A 21,410-nucleotide genomic window follows, 5' to 3' on the forward strand; every position below is an offset into this window, starting at 1 on the left:
GCATAATCTCCTCCAGTCCCATCCCCATTGATGCAAAAGTTGGGTAATCATCCTTTCTGATGGCTGTGTAATATTCCATTGCATATTTGGACCATATCTTCTTTATCCATTTGTCTGTTGAAGGGCATCTTGGCTCTTTCCATACTTTAGCGATTGTGGACATAGCTGCTATGAACATTGGGGTACGTGTGGCCCTTCTTTTCACTACATTTACTAGGTCTACTTTAAAAAAATTATAGTCACCGGATTATGGCAAAAGCAATAAGAATTCTTGAGTAATAGGATAGTTTTCTTGGGTAAGGTTTTGAGATTATGCCCAGTTTAAATGTTTTTTTTTTTTTTTTTTTAAAGATTTTATTTATTTATTTGACAGATATCACAAGTAGGCATAGAGGCAGGCGGGGGCGGGGGGGGGGGGAAGCAGGATTTCTGCTGAGCAGAGAGCCCGATGCAGGGCTTGATCCCAGGACCCTGGGATCATGACCTGAGCCGAAGGCTCAGGCTTTAACCCACTGAGCCACCCAGGCACCCCAGTCTGCCCAATTTAAAATAAAAACTCCCAGTTTCTTAACAGAGCCTTTGAGCCATGGAGGGGATTGTCCAGCAGCTATATGGCACATAATCCCACCTTGCTGAATGCAGTTAATTGAACATTTTGGGCACTAGACCCAACCTGAGCCTATCAGAATCCTTTCCTGGGAATTTGGGTTTGGACTAAGAAGAGAGATTCAGTTTCTCTGAGTGACTGAATCAGTAGAGTATATATGAAGGATTGGAGAAACATAAGTCTTCAGAAAAAGAGAGAGAGAAAAAAAGGAGCAGGTGCATATAAAGAGTGAGATCAGATGTTGAGAGAGTATATGATTACTTTCAAGGCCATATTTCCAGTTCCTTCTTGAAGTCCCTGTAATTCTTAAAAAACTCTTCCATTTTTCTTGGTTAATTTGTGTTCTTTTCTACTATTTACAGCTGAGAGCCCTAGTTCATATAATGGAGGCATGTGGTACTGGTCCTATATGTAGGTAGAATCAATAACTTCTAACATGGTATGTCAGTGTCTGTTAATTACTGTGTTTTTCTCTGAATGAAATACTACCATTAGAAAAGAGAGAAGAAAAAAGTGTAAGTGACTTATTCTTCACCTACCATGTTCCAGATATTAAATAAAAAATTTATTTGAGGAAGGGGCGCCTGGGTGGCTCAGTGGGTTAGGCCGCTGCCTTCGGCTCAGGTCATGATCTCAGGGTCCTGGGATTGAGTCCCGCATCGGGCTCTCTGCTCAGCAGGGAGCCTGCTTCCCTCTCTCTCTCTCTCTGCCTGCCTCTCTGCCTACTTGTAATCTCTGTCAAATAAAATAAAATCTTAAAAAAAAATTTATTTGAGGAAGTGGTGATACAACATGGGAAGTTAAGGGCGTAGGAGAGGAATAAATGAAACCAGATGGGATTGGGAGGGAGACAAACTATAAGTGAGTCTTAATCTCACAAAACAAACTGAGGGTTGCTGGGGAAGGGTGATGGGAGAGAGGGGTGGGTTATGGACATTGGGGAGGGCATGTGCTATGGTGAGTGCTGTGAAGTGTGTAAACCTGGTGATTCACAGACCTGTACCCTGGTGGATAAAAATATATGTTTATAAAAAAATAAAAAATAAAAAAAAATTTAAACTATCCAGTGATGCATTGTGGCGGAAGGCATTGGGGTATAAAGAGGTAAAGAACTTTTCTGAGTTTAGACAACATGTAAGAGGAACAACTTGAATGGCTTTCACAAGTTGTAGAGTTAATAGAAAATTCTGATGGTTTGCACTGATAGAGGCCCTTGGAACTTGATTACATCTGGAACTTGTGGTTATCTGAGTTTCTAGATTCCACCTTCTGTGTAAACTTAATTTTCTCTTCTGCTGAATATGAGCCTTTAAGGTCTCCAGATCAAATGATGAAACCCCCTTTTCCTTATTCTAAATGGAGTTCTCTCTTTGAAAGGGAATTATTTTAAGTATTTGTCACTCTGCCTTTTACCCCTGCTTCCCCAAATTATCTTTTTTTAAAAATTTAATTTCTTTTCAGTGTAACAGAATTGTTTATGCACCACACCCAGTGCTCCATGCAATACGTGCCCTCCTTAATACCCTCCACCAGGTTCCCCCAACCTCCGTCCCCACCCCTTCAAAACTCTCAGATTGTTTTTCAGAGAAGGAGGTTGAGGGAAATTGGAGGGGTAGATGAACCATGAGAGACTATGGACTCTGAAAAACAAAATTGAGTATCTTTGCCATGTCTTTACACCATTGCTTTAATTAACTTAAATCTCCATCAAATACTCCACTTTTTAAAACAGACAATTTCAAAAATACACATAGAAATCAATTATCACTTGGTCATCTTGTGTAGGCTCACCAGTACGTGAGTAAGCTTTAGTAAGCCTTGAGTCATCTGCTTATTTACCTTTCAAGCTCCAATATTATCCTCCTTTCCATTATCATCAATCACAGTTTAGTTCATATTCCATTTTCCATTATATTTCCTTAGTTTCTGTCAAAGAGTGCTTTGGCTAAAGTATCTTTAATTATTCAAGCATTCATTCATTCATCAGATATCAATTAAGTATGTAATATGTGCCCGGCTCTGTATTAGGTTCTGGATACAGCAGAACAAAACAGAAATAGCCCTGGTCTGATGAAGTTTACTGTCTAGTGGGATAAAGATTTATTAAATAAACACAATAATATAATACTTTGCTAGCATATACTTTTTGCGTGAAAGTTCTTGGTAAGTTCTTATACAGATACAGATACAGATACAGATACAGATACAGATACAGATACAGATACAGTTTGTAAGGATTGTCCAACCAGAAGTTTAAAGTCTTCTAAAGCTTGACTGCCTCTTCTTCACTTGGACATACTTGATTTCTAGCTGAAAACCTCTGTAAACTGCCTATGTACTCAGCTGCTTTTTTGGTTTGGGCTTCCTCTACCTTTTACCTTGTGTGATCACCTTGTTTCCACCAGTCTTGCCTGCCAGTCCTTGAAGAACCATCTCATATGCCATGGTCTTCTTGAAATCTTTCTAGATCTGAATGCAAAATGACGCCTTCCTCCTCTTGACCACTTATGTCTTTGCGTCTGCTTAATGGCAGCTGCAGCGTTCCATGGGAACTGTCCCTGTTCTTTGACCAGACTGTGAAGGTTGGGAAGGTAGGAATGTCACCTGTATCAGGTTGTAGGAGGAAACAGATGGCCATTTTGATTAGGATAGTTTGATGCATGTTTATTTGAAGAGAAACCAATTCCAGAGGTTTAAGAAGAGTGAAAAGAAGCCTCAAGAGATACTGAGGGAATGTGGGGCTAAAGAGTGAAGGTCTAACCCAGAGAAAGGAGCCAGGGGAATGCATTTCTTGCTTCTCATCTTCTGCTGGGCTTTCCAACTGGTTCAGCCCAGCCAGAAACCAGAGTGCATGGGAGTCCGTGAACACAATACACGTATTCAGCCTCTTTCAGAGAGCAGGGTTGAGGAGAGAAAGTGTTTCTGGAATAGAAAACAGAAGCAAATGAAAGACATCCATCCTTGCTCATCTTTTAAAACTTTGCTGTGCCTCACACTCCAGCCCGTCATATTTTCAGCACCAGTAAATAAATGTTTGAGGTTCTGTATTTTTGTGCTTTTTGTGTGTTTTGTGTCTGTGTAGGTTAAACCATTATGGAAATTTTTTGTCTTCCTTTCTAAATCTTTTATAAACATCTTTCTCCCTATACTGGATGATTCAAAGACTTGAGTGATGTATCAGTGATGAACCAAAGTATTTGTTTTGATTTTAGATGTATGAAATATGCATATGTCTAGACATATCTACATCTCTCTATCTATAGATAGCTGTACAAAGATGTATTTATGAATATATGCATCTCTCTCTCTCTCCACACACACACACATACACACACACACACACACAATCATTTAATCCATGGAGAAGTGGTTGATAATAAGGAACAAGAAGAGGAAAATTAGTAGTCATGTATATTTAAAAAATCTTTAGTATATCTCGAATTTAAAGAACAGTGCTGGTAGATTTTTACATTTACACTGAAATAAAATTTATGACATACTGCATACTCAGTCCCTGAGCTGAGAACTGAATCCTTCATGCCATAAGAGCAAGCAGAAGAGAAGCCTCAAAAAAAAAAAAAATTCCTAGGGCTTAGATTTCAAATCCTAATTAGTTGTACTTGGAAAATTAGTTCCAAGTACAGATCTTGGCACTTCTAATTGTGAGCTGACATTGAACTCACTTTATTTTAGACTTTTAAAGCAGATTAAATTCATGTTAAATTAAGTTTTTCTTCTCTCCTGTTGCTGTCTGAACATAAATCTTTAAACAATTCATCAACACTGCCTCTCTGGCTTCTGGGAAAAGGGTCCATTCTCTCACCCCAGCAACCGACGGTTGGTTTTCATGAGCCTCCCAGTTTTCCACTGATGAAAATTTAAGCAGCTTAAATCTTTCCTACAAATTACCAGGTCATTTAAAAATAAATTGGGCTCATTTTAATCTAATTCCTAATGCACAACTGCCTGGGGAGTTATTTTCAGCTCCGTTTGTTGCAGTTTGCAATTATCATGCTCCTTTTAAAGAAAAGAAAAGTAACAGGACTATATTTTATGTGAATTACCAATGATCTTTCAGAGCAACTCATATTTAAGCTAAATAATGGGAGGCATGAAAGACAGAATGGGAAATGATACAGGTTTGGAAAGGCCCACCAGAAAAGAGAAGAATGAGGGCCCGTCGTCTAGGTGCTCATATATTACATTTTTGGGTCTGGAAGATCCAAAGACAACAATTAAGGTAAATAATTGAAAGGACTCGATGATTTTTGTAGATCTGCCAATTCTGATTCCATGACTCTGAAGACACCAGTCAAATTTTACTTCGAAGATTCTGGTTTTGATAGGATAGGACTTGTGTGCTTAGTTACTGAAGTGAACAGTATAATTCAGTCATTGATTAAAACTAGAGGGAATTGCTTCGACTCACAAACCTCAGACGACAAAAATCAGAATTGATTTCTTACTTACTCAAGTTCTGTATATTAGAAGACTGTGGGAATTACAAAAGTCATTTCCACACCTCACATGGGAACGTCTGTCTCCAATACCCTGTGCAGTGTGCGTAGGTTCTCGGGTCTAGAAGCACCTGCAAGGTGTAAATCAAAGATTGTGGGAATTCAAAGCAAGAAAAGATGTGGTCTGGTTTCAGAAGGAGGAGGCTGAGTATCGTCAGTAGCCTTCACAGCAGAGGGGGCTATTTGATGGGGAGGGGTATCAAATTTAAGAAGGTGAGTGAGGATATGAGTGCATTGGGCGTCTGGCTCAACAGTGGTAGGGGAGGGAGAATAAATGTTGGGTTTTGAGTTTGCTGGTAAAGGGTTTCAGACAGGGGGACTGGTGAATGATATGGTTGCGTTGCAGGTCAGTTAGGCCAGATGGTGGAATGCTTGGCCGAGGCATGTGAATTTTCTGCTGTGGGCAGCAGGGAACCATTAAAATAATTTGAAGAATAAAATACTGGACCGGTAAAGACAAGCTTGGGAATCACTTTTATTCCTTTCTGAACAGATACCATAATGTTGTTTTGCCACTTTGGCATTTTAATGGCAACTTTAAATTTCCCTCTTCCCCCCAATTTAGAGTGAACAGAAGGAGCTGTACTTCTAAAATAATATTGACATATGAGCTAGCTTTCTACAAACATGAAAGAAGATAATTAGCAAACATATGTTGATTCAAATTTAGGTTAAAAACACTCACATGTATTTAAAAGTGGGTACCTTACCATTTGGATGGCAAATAGCTAATAAAAAAAAAAAATCTCGTTCTATTTTGTTCAGGGTCTCCTAAAGCTAATAGAATTCTCCATACATATTTGAGATAATGATGACCATAATAATAATGATATTCTCCTAACCTAAGTGCTTTACATGCAGTATTTTTTAAATCCTCACACAACTCCATGAGGTAGGCTCTCTTATTATCCCTATTTCATGGACGAAGGGACTGAGGCACAGAAAACCCGAATATCATGAGGCCACACAAGTAATGAGTGGCAGAACAGGGATTTGACACAGGATTTTGGCCCCAGAATCCACGTTCCTAACCACTTTTTCAGGCTGCCTCGCCTAGCGTGGTAGCGACTATAATCTAAGCAATGGGAACAAAGAAATGGACACCTAAGAAGTACAATGATTTAAATAAGGTCTTCTAGAAACAGGAAAAATACAGGATTGCTAAATTTACTTTAGATTTGACATAATAGCCTCTGGAAATGAACGACCCTTCTTGTGTATTGCTGCAAGCAGAAGCTTTTTTTTTTTTTTTTTTTTTATCTTTAGCGACCATTGCTGACTTGAAAATTTGGCTAGAGCTAGATAAAGTGGATGTGTGGCAGGATGAATGGATAGTTAGAGGGTTTCGTGTACAGAAATCAGCACACATCAAGCTGGACAACCTTACTCAATGATAACAGTAACAAGAGAAGGATTTGTAAGATCCTTACCCAGGCCTGGAGTAGGTGTTCTCTTCAATGGTCTTACCATACTCCCCAAGGTCCAGCATGGCTTTTTTAAAAAACACATTGCTAGTCGTGTTTTTACTGCCTCTTCCTTTTTTTTTTTTTTTTTTTTTGACTGTGTTTCTCAAGCTTCGTGCTTTTGACATTTTGAACCAGATAATTCTGTGTCAAAGGCTGCTCTTTCTGTATAATGCAGGATGTTTAGCTGCATCCCTGGCCCCTCCCACTTGATGACAATAGCACTACCCTAGCTTTGGTGACCATGCTGTGTCCAGACATCGCCAGTAGCCTGGGAACAGATCATTCCCAGGTGAGACAAACATTTTCTCTCTCTATTTGAAGCATAGACGGGGACTAGTTCCGCTCTCAGTCAGTACTCTTAAGCCCTAACTAGGGTGTACACATTCAGTCTAGAAGAGAGGTTGGTAACGTGGGGTCCAGGATCTCTGGATTTGCTCACTAGGGCCCACGAACACCTTGACATTATGTGTCATTGTTCTGTGTATGTGACTTCTTCTCGTAAGAGTCATTAGTTTTCTGAACACTTTCAAAGAGGTTTTTGGTATATTAGACGATTGAGAGTGTTGTGAAGACATCTTGAGGCCGTGCAGTGGATCCCATATCATAGAATGTTATCTTGAGGAGACTTCTCTCCCTTTCTCCCTCCTACTTCCCCTCCCTCCTTCCCTTCCCTTTCCCTCCTTCCTCCACCCCTACAACTTAGTTTAACATATACTGGCCAGAATACTAGTATTATGCAGGCATAGTTTCCTAAGGATCAGTCTGGTCCCCAAGGCAGGCTTCAATGAGGAGGGTGTTGCTAAAGGAACAACTTGGGGTAGGGCATGTTCTCTAGGCCAGGGGTGGGGGAAGGTGGGCACTGGTGCTCTGATGGTGTGGGCAGGTGAGTTAGTGCTTGTTGCCTCATGGGGTGAAGATTAGGTCCTTCATCTTGGATGTTATCCTCCTATGGTCTTATGAGCCATCTTCCTACTGGGAGAGGAAATCCTGTTTGAGAATGGAACCAACTTAGGGGAAAAAAATGGCGAGAAGATAGAGAAGAGGTCCCAGTGACCTCATTTCATCCTATGTATTCTGCTGTGTCTGAAGCAAATCCTACCCTTAGTTGTAGGTAATAGAAGCTGATAATTTCTGTTGGTACTTACCCAGTTGGGATTTGGCTTTCTGTCATTTACCATGAAAATGTTTCTTTCTTTTTTTTTTTTTCTTTAAAGATTTTATTTATTTATTTGACAGAGAGACAGAGGCCACAAGTAGGCAGAGAGGCAGACACAGAGAGCTGGGAAGCAGGCTCCCCGCTGAGCAGAGAGCCCAATGTGGGGGGTCAGTCGCAGGACCCAGAGACCATGACCCAAGCCAAAGGCGGAGGCTTAAACCACTGAGCCACCCAGGTGCCCCACCACGAAAACATTTCTTATGGATCCACTACTAATCTGCCAGTTGGGCTGAGGCCATAATCTTATTTTGATTGTTTTAAATCCAGCTGATCCTTCTTTCTCTTGAGAAGGAATACATGACAATGAGGTCTGATAGACCTGAGTTCAACTTCTTATTGTTCTATTCATTAGTTATATTATCTAGGGAAAGATACTTAGCCCTCAGAACCTCAGTTTCTTTATGTATAAAATAGGAGTCATCTTACTCATAGAATTGTGAAGAACATTAAATAGAATGATACTACAATGTTTAATAAAGAGTTTATTCTTTTTCCCATTCATTTGAATCTGGGCCTCTATTTTTTCCTTTAATATCCATTTCACGACTTTTCTCCATGTATGAAAATAAAAATAAATAGGCACAATTCTAAAAAAGAAAAAGTCCACTTTTAAGTGATCACATATAAATATTCATGTAGTTTCATGTGAGCCTCTGAACAAATTGTGAGACTGCAGTAGATAGCCCCATTTTATAGCTGCGGAGGGAGAGTGAGTCAAACGTCCTTAGTCCATAGCTAGGAAGTGCCAGAGCTGGGGCTCAGATTTAGGGGCTCTGAGAATTCTATTTTTATTTTTCACTCTCCATGAGCTCTCCCAAATCAGATAGGAAGAGAAGACCTATGTGATGAAAAATGCCTGAGACAGGCTTCTATCATCCAGAAAGGACAAGTGAAAAAAATCAGCCTGAGTGTTGGAAATTAGACAGGAAGTTTGAAAAGTCGGAATTACAGTGGTGTCTCCGATGTGTTTGCAACCCTCTGGGAAAAGAGCACAAAGGGAAAGATTATTCCATATTAAAATTCTTCTGATATTAAGTGGGGAGAAAGAACAAGAGAACTTCCTCTCACTTTTGTCACTTTAGAAGGATTACTTTTAATTCCATGTGGTTGAATAACTGGGCTAAAACCCCAGGTGAGATATAGGCTCCGCAGCCTCCAGATGACCGTCTCTTGGGATCTTCGAGAAGTCACCACACCTGGCTGTTGCTCTTTCTTTCTTCTGGCTTTCCACTCTCCAGATGTAAGCTACTCTATAGGATTCAGAGAAAATACCTAACTGGGATATAACTTTCTATATGGATTGTAAAGATCCCATCTTTTCTATAGGAATTTGTAACTATACAATTATTGAGGGCAGTTTTCCAGGTCTGTTTTGTTATGGTGGGGAAAAAAAGGCATGCATGCAGAATTGCCTGTGCTATCAGACCCAGACCTATTGGGAGGGTAGGTAGGTAGTTTCCCTGGCAATGTTACTGACCTGAAAGTGTAGTCCTCTGCTCATTTTTACAGTCCTACGCAACACTGTTAGGAGACCTAGAGATGCAGGATAGTTAAGCCCAGAATAAAATTGGAAGCATTATTGCATTTGCTTCAAAATAGAGGTTGAGAAATCCAACAGGATTCACAGCACTCCATTCATTAATATTTTCAACACCTTCTCATCTATTTCCTATTCTATTTCAGAAAACCATGGTTATCACACTAGAGTGTGAATTCATAAATGGCAAGGATTTCTATGCCAGACACATACTTTCCAATATTTTTTTAAATCTGTGGGCTTTATTCACAAACATTCAGCATTTTCATTTTTCCTAGCAAAATCTGTGTAACTCAAGGTGGGGGAAGTAAAGTATCAGTGATTGCTGCCTCAGAATATCATTTCAATTTAATCTTCAAGTCATCCCAAGCTCAGTCCCATCTTTCTGGACTGGCCATAGCAAAGATTTAAAAGTTTGAAAACACAATGAGACCCTACCTTTTTTCTTCCAAATCCGATGACTTTGACATTTGGGCTGCCATTTTGATGAACTCTTCATTATAAATCTTGACTAGGAAACCAGAATGTGGCTATTGTTAATTCTGGCCCAAATCTGTGTTTGAGGAATGCCTTCCAGGCAACTTTATTTAATTACCAGGGCACGGTAATGTATTTCTATTCCTATGATTTACAATATTGCTATTTTTGTATATAGAGGCTAATGATGGTTTCCAAGGGCACATGCAGAGCTATTTTATTTGACTTCCAGAAGCTTGTCAAATTTGAGAAGAATATTCTGTGTCCTTGAAGTCTGCCTTTTGGGGAAGGGAAGTTGAAATTCTCATATTTTCTGAAAAGGCTGTGTTGAATCAGTTAGGGAGATGATCAGGCTGTGTTGAATCATTTAGGGAGATGATCATGGGCCACATGGCCTAGACATAGAGGATCTAATCCCTGTTCTTCCTTGTTGACTCCTTGGTAACTGACAAACCTAAAGCTAGAGAAAACCACAGTTACCACAGATGGTACTCCTCTGTTTGCTGTGTCTCTGACTCCCAGATGTGTTGTGGGTACCCATCTTGAGCTATGTCTGCAGAATGTCTATACCAAATTTTATTTAATTGAATAGATGAAGTAAAACACCAAGCAGGGGGTAGGTTCAGCAGCTTCCAGATCACAGTCTACTGGCATCTCATGGAAGTCATAAACCCTTGCTGTTCATGTTTCTTTTTTCCTCGCTCTCCCCCACTCTACATGTGAAAACTATAAAATTCTGAGAAAATATCTGGCAGGTGGATAAAATGTCCTGTATGGATTATAAAGACCCCCCCCCCTTTTTTTTAGATCCATCTTTTCTACAAGACTCAACAAATATAAAATTTTTGAGGGAATATATGTCTTAAACAATGATAGAGTCTTCGATCTGATCTGTAGTGTTTGGTGAGAAATTTGATCAATATTGGATTGGGCAGGGCCTGGCTTTTGACATTATAAAGTAACATAAAACACAACCCTTCTTCTAGTGTGCTGATAAACAGGTGGTGGTGGTGGGGACATTCCAAGAACTGAGGGCCAGGACTACCTGATGGTTTAATGGGTATGAGTTGTGTGAAGCAAAGACCATATAAAGGGAAATACTGGGAAGTAGGGGTGGTAAGTTAGTTTGGGGTTGAGTTTCAGAAGGCCTTGGATGAAAAATAAGTTAGGCATTCATTTCTATAGGTATTAGGGAGTTTGGTGGCATTTACAGCATCCATGTAGTATTTTGGGAAGATTCATGAGATCAGGGAGACTTCCTACTTTGGTGCTCACCTTGCATAGAGACTGGCACATAGTAGAAATGTGAATACTAGGAGAACATGTGAATGAATGAAACTGTATTGTAGATGAAATAGGAGATTAGGTAGGTTTTTAACATTCTGGGGATGAGATGAAGGCCTGGACTTGTGTGGAAGCAACCAGAGTGGAATTGCCTGGGACACGTAGAAGAGGCAGGAATTGGTGATATGATGTGGAAGTGATGCAGAGGGAGGAACCAAGAAATAAGCACATGAAAGAATGAAGTGGTCTAAGGTTGAGAACCAGGTTAGAAGATTGTGTTACCCCATTTTACGGAAATGGAGACTTTAAGAAGAAGACCATATTTGGGCTTAGACATGTGATGTTTTAGTCTATGATTCTGTTGACAAGCTGACATAGACAGGATTAGTGGTCAGGTGAAGACTTGCCTGAATGTGGGGTCCTCTGAAGCCTCATATTGGTTGATGTCAGGAGGTTGTAGTCAATACACTTGACTGAAACTTGCTATTCTGTGGCAACACTCAGTCCTAATGGGAATAAGATAAATGTGTAAGAACAGTAAGGCCTGTGCATATTGATGAGGTGTGTAGATTTTGCATAGACCGAGAGAAAATGTAGCAATACCCCTTCCTGACTTTAGACTATATAGACATTACCTTTTCAGGGCAAAGTACGGTAGCAGAAAGTTGGAATCTTATATATCTGCATTTAAATTCCAATGTTACCATTTCCTGTGCTTTCTAAGGATCAGGATAACCTAGTGGTTAAAGGCATGAACTCCAGAACTGAACCAACTGGGTGCAAATCCTGGCTTTATCACTTAGTAGTTGTGTGACTCTACACTAGTTAAACTCTCTGTGCCTCTATTTTCTAATCTCTAAAATTGGGATAGAAGTAGAACCCATTACATAGGGTAGTATCAAGGATCATTTGAGTTACTCTAAGTAAAATACGAGGGCTTTGTAAGTACTAGGTGATAATAATCATCATCTTTATTTAGGGGAGTGACTAGTTTGAATCATGTTTAGCATCTAGAGGATTCAGTATCGTGATCTGTAAAGGTGAAGTTGATAAGCTGAAAAGAAATCTGCTGCCCTTTTTTTCCCAAAAGTGATATGCGTTCCATTTTAAGTGGGCTCTGGTTTTTGCTTCATATGTTTACTTGATGTCTTCATGGCTTATTATACTTTACCTTTTGATAATCCATTTCTTTTCTTCAGGCTCACTGCTACTAAGGCAGTATCCAGATGAAATAGAAGTTTTGACACCTCTAATGTGAATCCTCTGTCCCCAATGTGTTAGGTTCGTTCACTTGCAACTGATAGAAAAAAAAAAAATCAAGCAAACATTACCAAGAGCTCATGCTGCTGAGAAGTCTGGGGGTCATTTTACCTCTTGGTATGACTGGATCTGGAAGATCAAATACTGTCATTGGAACTCCATCTCTTTCTTCCTTTTTTGCCTCTTTCTGCTCTATGGGGATTTCTAGATGAAATATATACCTTAGAATACCTGTTTATGAGCTCAAGGAAGGGATTTGAACTATCTCTACTTTGGTGACAAGCTCCACTCCTTAATCAACCATTTTATTCAGAGTAATGCTTTGCTGTGCTTGGCCTGACCTGGGTTACATGCCACTTTTATGGACAGGACCCAAGTATGTAGTCAGGAAAAGTCAAACAAAGGCTCCTGGGAGGTCTGAAAAGATACCTACTCTAATCTATCATATCCACTTTGTTATCTACAAGTGTAGGCTGGGAATGTTTCCCTCTCTGTGGTTGAATACAGAAACCACAATGACATTGCTCTTTCTTTTTATTCTTTCTGGTTTGGTTTCTTGTCAGTTAAAACAAAAATGATGCAATATCTTCTAAAAGTCAGTGTACCTGGAATAGTAAAAGGAATACCAGGTGTGGTTTGAGTTAGTCCCTGGGGCTTGGATGTCCAGGAACATTTGAAACCTTAGGCTGGTTGAAAGTTCCTGGAAACAGGCTATAGATCGCTTTCTCTAACTTTTCCAGGAAACGTGCAGATCAACAAATTAATCTTCCTGGCTACTTTAATATCCTCATGTCTGAGGATTAAATGCTTCCCAACAATGCTTAATTTTAATTAATTTTAATTTTTCATGCATAATTCCAAAACAGCGATAGTTTCTGTTTTAATTCTAAGTAATTAAAGCTGTTCCTTCTACTCCCCTTCTGTTCCCCCTCTTCCTCTTCTTCCTCCTCCTTGTACACTGGGTAAGCAGTGTTAATGTTGGTAATACTGTGTTGCTTTGAGCACATGGTTCTGGTCACCCTAAATTCTCCCTGATCTCATTCTTTGTTCTGGATTTCAGATCCTCTGTGTATAATGTATTATTCACTGTATGATTCTCACAGAATAAGATGTATTATTTACAAAGTTGTAGGATTTTTGAGATTCCACAAGGTTTCTTGTGAATTTGTAAAGAGCAGGCTTGGCTAGACTGGCTTGCTGCCAGACCACTTGAAACCAGCATCCTGATATAAGGACTTCTTTATCCTCTGGATGATGCTTTGTTTCTAATCCTTGCATATTCCAGCAAGAGATATTTTGATGCTTTGTATGTTAACATGACCTATCAATTCTATCCCTCTGTAATTTCCAGAATTTATAGAATCAATGACATTCGGCTCTAAGCATCATCATAAACTAAATCAAGGACTATGTACAGTCCCTGGTATTTGGTTGAACTCATTCTCCAGAAAAGCATACAAGAGTGGGTTTACCACTGGAGGGCAGTAGGGTGATGCAACCCAGAGCGGAGAGTCTGTGGGCATTTCTGTTTGTCTTACCTTGTGAAAAAATTGGTTTTACAACTTTTTAAAAAAGGCTTTTATCCTTTGTCACTGGACTATGCTGAGCTCAGACAGGCTAAGATGCTGCTCTTTCTAATTCCAATAATGCTTTTGATTTCTGTAGCTTGTGGTGTGCAGGTAAATGCTTAACAACCAATTCTGGGGGTTCGGGAGAAGAGGGAGAAGCCCTGATTTGCAGCACTTGCTATTTTCTGTGGTATAAATACTTGCATTGTGTCTAATTTGAAACTACTGATTTGATGTCAGTGAGTGTGGTGTTAAGAGATGCATACAAATGGGCTCATAGAAGGCAGCTCTAGCATAGGTCCTATGTGGTCACCTGTCATTTAGAGTCTATGCTGTTAGTTTTGTGTTTATTTTTAATTTTATTTTAAATTTTTATTTTATTTATTTATTTTTATTATGTTAGTCACTATAACATACATCATTACTTTTTGATGTAGTGTTCCAAGAGTCATTGTTTATGTATAACACTCAGTGCTCTGTGCGATGGCTTAACTCTTTCTTAACAATCTGAAAAACAGAGAATGCATACCTGATAATTTTGGTCTCTCCGACATGGCGCCCAGCACAGTGCCTTAGACATGTTAACTTTTTTGATAAAAATTTTCTGTAGAAGGATAACATGGATACAAAGCAATGATGAAATTATCAGTGAATTAACAATTGAATTATAATGAAACGTTAGAATTATAGTGTGGCCAGCCCCTAGTTCAAGAAATAGTATGTCGCCAGCATCTCAGAAGCCCCCATGTACCTCCTGCAGTCATTAACTTCCTTCTGTCCTGAGTTCTACGTCCATAGATTTGTTTCACCTATTTTTTTTTTTTTTGCAATTTCATAAAAATGCAGCCAAATATTACCCAGTCTGTTATGTCTGGCTTCTTTCACTACTCATCGTGTTGTTTGATTTATTCATTTGGTTATAGATATTTGGATTTCAGTGAAACTGCTGTATATAGCATTTTACTGCATGAATATACTACAATTTATTATGCCTTCTGCTTTTTATTTTTGTTTTTTAATTGAGGTGTAATTGACATAACATAGTAGTTTCAGGTGTGTAAAGTAATGGTTCAATATTGTATATATGGTAAATTGATTACCACAATAAATCCAGTTAACATCCATCACCACACACTGTTGCAAATCTTTTTTTCTTGTGATGAGAGCTTTCAAGATTCATTCTCCTCATTGTTTTCAAATATACAGTACAGTATTACTGTACATTAGTCACCATGCTATACATTATACATGTATAATAGTCACCATGCTATACATTACATCTCCTGACTTACTCACTTTATAACTGGAAGTTTCTTCCATTTGAAACTCTTCCCTCATTTGCTCACATCCCAACTTCCTACCTCAGGCAGTCACCTCTCTATATCACTAAGCTTGAGTTTTTTTGTTTTTTATTTTTTGGGGTTTTTTGGGGGATGTGTGTGTGTGTGTGTGTGTGTGTGTTAAAATTCAACATGTAAGTGAAATCTTATGATCTTTATCTTTTTCTGTCTGACTTCGTTCACTTAACAAAATGCCCCCAAGTTTTGTCCATGTTGTCACAAATGACAAAATTTCATTTTTTATGGCTGAGTAATATTCTTCTGTGTGTGTCTGTGTGGTTGTATGTATCTATAGATCTCACATTTCCTTTTATCACTCATCAAATGATGGACATTTAGGTTGTTTCTATATGTTAGCTATTATAAATAACACTGCAGAGAACATAGGGGTGCATATATCTTTTCAAATTAGTGTTTTGTTTTCTTCCAATAAAAGTCTAGAAGTGGGGGACGCCTGGGTGGCTCAGTTGGTTGGACGACTGCCTTCGGCTCAGGTCATGATCCTGGAGTCCCGGGATCGAGTCCCGCATTGGACTCCCAGCTCCATGGGGAGTCTGCTTCTCTCTCTGACCTTCTCCTCATTCATGCTCTCTCTCACTGTCTCTCTCTCAAGTAAATAAATAAAATCTTTAAAAAAAAAAAAAAGTCTAGAAGTGGAATTGCTGGATCATTTGGTAGTTCTATTTTTAATTTTTTGAGGTACCTCCATACTCTTTTCCATGGTAGCTTTGCTAATTTACATTCCTACCAAAGTGCACAAAGTTTCCCTTTCCTTTACATCTTTGCTAGCACTGATTATTTGTTGTCTTTTTGATAATAGCCATGGGAGGTAATGTCTCATTATGGTTTTGATTTCCATTTCCCTGATGATTAATGATGTTGATTGTCTTTTCGTGTATCTGTTGGCCATCTGTTGTATTCTTTGGAAAAAATATTTATTCAGATTCTCTGTTTATTTATAAATAGAATTATTTCTTTCTTTGCTATTGAGTTGTAAGTGCTTTATATATTTTGGATATTAATCCTTATCAGATAAAATACTTAGAAAAATATTCTCCTATTCAGTAGGTTGCCTTATTTTGTTGGTGATTTCCTTTGCTATGGAGAAGTTTTTCATTTGATGCAGTCTTATTTGTTTAGTTTTTGCTTGTGTTGCCTTTGCTTTTGGTGTCAAATCAAATCATCCATAACATTGATATCAAAGAGTTTACCACCTGTATTTTCTTCCAGGAGTTTTATGGTTTCAGGTCTTTTATTCAAATCTTTGATCCATTTTGAGGTTTTTTTTGTGTATTTTTAATTCTTGTTTTAAGACAAAAATGTAGTTTCATTCCTTTGCATTTGGGTATCCAATTTACCCAACACCATTTATTGAAGAGACTTGTTATTTTACTCATTGTATATTATTGGCTCCTTTGTGGTACATTAATTGACCATATGTGGATAGTTTATTTCTGGGCTTTCTAGTCTATCCCATCGATGTGTCTATCTGTTTTTGTTGTTGTTGCTTTTATTAAGATCTTATTTATTTGAGAGAGAGAGAGAGCATAAGCAGGTGGAGGGGCAGACTGGAGAGGGAGAAGCAGACTCCTTACTGAGCAAGGAGCCCCATAGGAGACTCAATCCAGGGACTCTGGGATTAAGACCTGAGCTGAAGGCAGACACCCAACTGACTGAGCCACTGAGGCACCCCCTATGTATCTCTGTTTATGCCAATACAGAAACTCTTTTATTACTATGATTTTGTGATAGGGTGTGAAATTAGGGAACATGATGCTTTCTTCCATTTTGTTCTTTCCCAAAACTGGGTACCCTGTTGAGGGTGATTTTTGGTTCCATACAAATTTTAAAATTGTTTGTTATATTTATGTGAAAAATGCCACTGGACTTTTGATAGAGATGACTTTGAATCTGTAGATTGCTTTGGTGTATAAACATTTTGACAATATCAATTGTTTCCATTAACACAATATTTTTCCATTTATTTATGTCTTTTAAATTTTTTCATTAATGTATTTTAATCTTTAATGTATAGTTCTTACTTAGATTTATTCCTAGGCATTTTATTTTTTGATACAATTGTAAACTGGATTTTTAAAATTGTTTTTCTTATGGTTTGTTTTTGGTGTATAGAAATACAAAATTTTTTGTATATTGGTGTTGTACCCTGCACTTTCCTAAATTTGTTTATTCTAATAGTTTTTTGGAGGAGTCTTTAGGGTTTTCTATATGTAGATATTGTCATCTTCAAATAATGAGAGTTTTACTTCTTTTCAATTTGGATGCCTTTTAGTTCTTTTTATTTAATTCTTCTGGGTTGTACTTTCAATACTATATTGAGTAGGAGTATCAAGAGTGGGTATTTGTGTATTGTTCCTGATCTTAGAGGAAAAGTTATTGGCTTTTCATCACTAAGTATGATGTTGGCTGTTAGTTTGTCATATATGGTCTTTACTATGTGGAGGTACATTTCTTCTATATCCACTTTGTTGAGAGTCCTTTTCATAAATGGATGTTGAATATTGTCAAATGCATTTTCTGCACCTTTTGAAATGATTGTGACTCTTATCTTTCATTTTTTTAATATAGTATATTACACTGATTAATTTGCATGTATGGAACCAACCTTGCAAAGCTAGAATAAACCCCACTTGATCATGGTCTATGATCCTTCTAATGTATTGTTAAATTGGATTTGCCAATATTTTGTTGAGCGTCTTTGCATCTGTGTTCTTCAGAAATACTGGCCTGTAGTATTCTTCTTCTTTTTTTTTTTTTTTTTGTAATTTTTTCCCCAGTGTTCCAAAATTCATTGTTTATGCACCACACCCAGTGCTGCATGCAATACGTGCCCTCCTTAATACCAACTACCAGGCTCACCTAACCCCCCACCCCCATCCCCTCCAAAACCCTCAGTCTGTTTCTCAGAGTACACAGTCTCTCATGGTTCATCTCCCCCTCCGATTTCCCCCAACTTACTTCTCTCCATCTCCCAGTGTTCTCGATGTTATTCCTTATGCTCCACAAGTAAATGAAACCATATGATAATTGACTCTCTGCTTGACTTAGTTCACCTAACTTGGGGGCCGGGGGCAGAGAGTGGGAGGGGAAGGGTTGGGAGGGAAAAGATATGAAGAGCACTTCCTGCGGGAGACTGTACCTGGTTTGAGACCTAGAAAATGAGATAGGGAGGGAGCATTTTTCAGGCTGAGGGAATAGCATGTGCCATGAACCAGAGAAGGTAGAGGTGGGTCAATGAAATAGAGGAATGGGAGATGATTTTCACAGTATAGTTAAAGCCTAGTGTGGACAGGGTAATAAACGGTGAATAAAGGTGAATAAACACAAGACTGAAAAGGAAGTTAGAATCAGATCATGGAGAGATTTTGTACTCTTTCACAAAAACCATGATAAAATTTGAACATTTTAAGCAAAATTGGCTAATGCATTCTCCAGTTTTAGTGAATGGAGCAGATGGAGACTTCTGGCATAATCAAGGAGGGGCCTAAAATCTTGACCTTGGGAATAACATTTTCGGACCACATCTAGAAACTAGGATCAATGATCAGAATTTTGATATTATTGTGTCCTGATAAACCAGGTCTCTTGTGGACAAAGGAAGAGAGGTGTAAGCTCTAGTTTTATTGTTGGCTGGTTTCCACAGTGTAAATATTCCTAACCAGTGTGCCAGTGTGTTCAGTTGCTGAAACTTTAACAATCGGCTTTTGCAAGCCATATGAGCCTACCTCAGTACCACTAGCTTTGCCACCAGGTTTACTCAAGGACAGAGCTCCTGAAGATTGCATTAGAGATCCTTAACCAGTAGCTCTTGAACTTTACCACACATCACTATAACCAAGGGCACCTGTTCAAGCAGAGTTGCTGGGACCCATCCCCAAAGTTCAGTTCATTGCATCTGGGGTGGGGTCTGAAAGTTTGCATTTCTCACAGGTCTGTAGGTGATAAATCTGGGGACCATGCTTTGAGGACCATTACCTTCAAATCAGCCTTTTGTTCCTGTTCCTCGACGAGATTATTTCCAGATTTTTATGGAGGGGATGAGCCTGTAGAATATTGTTCCCTTTGTATGGATAAGAAGGAAATGATACAGAGTTTCATGTTAGTCATGAAAGAGAAGACATTAATGGCAGCATCATGCTATAGAAGGAATCAATATTTAAACCAAGAATATTTGGATCGAGTATTGCCTTTGTTGGATAGACATAAGTGGGTTTTTCTGACTGAATTGCAGATGATTCTCCTAACTACAAAATAGGGATTCAGATACCAGCTTTGTGATGGGTTTGTTGTAATGATCATGTGAAGCAAATTATCAACTATTGTTCCTCACAGCAAACTATCATTTTATAACCACAAACGGCTATACAGATGTTAGCTATTGTTCCAGAGATGATCAAGTCCAAAGCTAAAGCTCAGAGAGGTAAAACGATTACATAGCTAGAAGCAAGGCCTGCTCATTTTCAATTTAGTGGACTTTCTCTTACATTAGTGGTTTTCAAATATTTCTTTTAGCCAAGGGACCTTTTCTTTGAATGAAACCCTGGTAGGAAGAGCAATATAGGAAATGATGAAAGAGGAGGTGGTCTTATTAAAGTAGCAGAAGGTCACAAGGCCTGTAGCGCTGCCGCAGTGCCCCTGAAGTCTTGAGGGGTCAGAGTCGAGTGTGGAAACCTGAGTGCTCGCCTGCAGTTTTCTGGAAGCAATGTCTGAATGAGGCAACAGTAAGCAGGAATGGGCAAGTTCGGCACCTGTGGGCCTCCTGTTGGCAGCACACGAGTATCACCTGATGGAGCTTTGAAAAGTCCCATTGCTTAGGCTACACCCCACACCAACTCTATCAGAAAACCTGGAGCATGAACAGTTGTCTACACCTGTAAGTTCCCTAGGGGATTTTAGTGTGCAGCTCAGGTTGATAACCAACCATACACCAGTGGTTCTCAAAGTGTGATCCCCAGACCACCAGCATCAGCCTTGCTTGGAGCTTGTTAGAAATGCAAATGTTCAGCCTCCGCCCCAAACTCTGCATCAGAAGACTCTGGGGTTAGGGCCTAGACATCTGTGTTTGAACAAGCTCTGCAGCTTTAGCAGCTCTAGGCCTGGTAAAGACCCACTACAGTTGTTTCTGAAATCAGAGGCCACTTCTGTTATCTGACAAAGTAGAGATACAGATGGCTGATTGTGTTCTCAGTATTGTCTAGTGTAACACCTGGTTGAGTATATGTATGTGTGTGTGTTTAATTTTTACAATTGGGGAGAATAAAGTGATACATATATTTGTAATGTGTATTGATTATTTTTGTTGATTTTGTTTCTCAGTTTAACTGGAATTCCTGCGAGGAAATTAGAAAGTGAGGGAAATTTTGCATGTCAGGAAAGAAAGGAACAGGGCTAGATTTGGGAGAGACAAAGGAACCATGGGGGAAGATGTGGAATGCTGGATCTGGGGAAGAAGGAGAAATAGAGGCCACTCTAACTGTAAGTAAGAAAAAAAATCCATGTAGAAAATGGTGAGTGTACCAGAACTAATGTGGGCCAAGAGCCTAAAGGTCCCCAGTCATGTGCCTTAATTTACCGTATGGCTGACATGAGTTCATCAGTTCCCTGTCTCAGTTTTCTCGTTCAACCAGATTTTTCTGCTAGGTTACCTAATGGTTCCGTGGGTTCCCTTCCCAGTACGGACTACAGGTTGTAATTACTCTTTTGGTGTGTGAGTTTGCAGTTATTACATATACAGACCATAAACTCCGTATCACAGCCAGTGTCCAAGTTGGCTCCCGGAGATTCCAACCTTCTTGCAATCCAGTCTGTGCATCGTCCCCTCCCACAGTGACTAGGCCTAACCTTTATGACCAATAGAGTGTTGTGAAAGTGACAGATTGTGACTTCGGAGGTTAGTTCGGTGGCTTGCCCTTTTGTGTATCACTCTGTCACGTTGTGAGAATGCTGAAGCAGCCCCAGAGAAGAATCTGTGTTGTAAGAGCTCCTGACACGTTCTGGAATAAAATTGCCCTGTGAATGAGCTGTACTGGAATCAGATCTCCCAGTCCCAGTCTAGCTTTCAGCTAGGTGCAGATGTGGCCGACATCTTGACTAGAAACTCAGGAGAAGCCCAAATCA

General features: G+C 39.1%; 2 long non-coding RNA genes across 2 annotated transcripts in view; one reads left to right on the top strand and one right to left on the bottom strand.

Annotated features, from left to right (window-relative positions):
* LOC131824168 (uncharacterized) overlaps positions 1-21,410 on the top strand; it is a 245,470-nt gene that overhangs the window by 126,961 nt on the left and 97,099 nt on the right. The window lies entirely within an intron of this gene.
* On the bottom strand, positions 11,439-21,108 carry LOC131824169 (uncharacterized). Its single transcript, XR_009350774.1, has 5 exons — positions 21,030-21,108; positions 19,269-19,353; positions 14,462-14,536; positions 12,276-12,401; positions 11,439-11,610 (listed from the first exon to the last, which is right to left on the bottom strand). It is a non-coding gene; the product is annotated as an uncharacterized LOC131824169 (long non-coding RNA).

This window comes from Mustela lutreola, chromosome 2 (genome assembly GCF_030435805.1).
Source record: "Mustela lutreola isolate mMusLut2 chromosome 2, mMusLut2.pri, whole genome shotgun sequence".
Taxonomy (NCBI): domain Eukaryota; kingdom Metazoa; phylum Chordata; class Mammalia; order Carnivora; family Mustelidae; genus Mustela; species Mustela lutreola.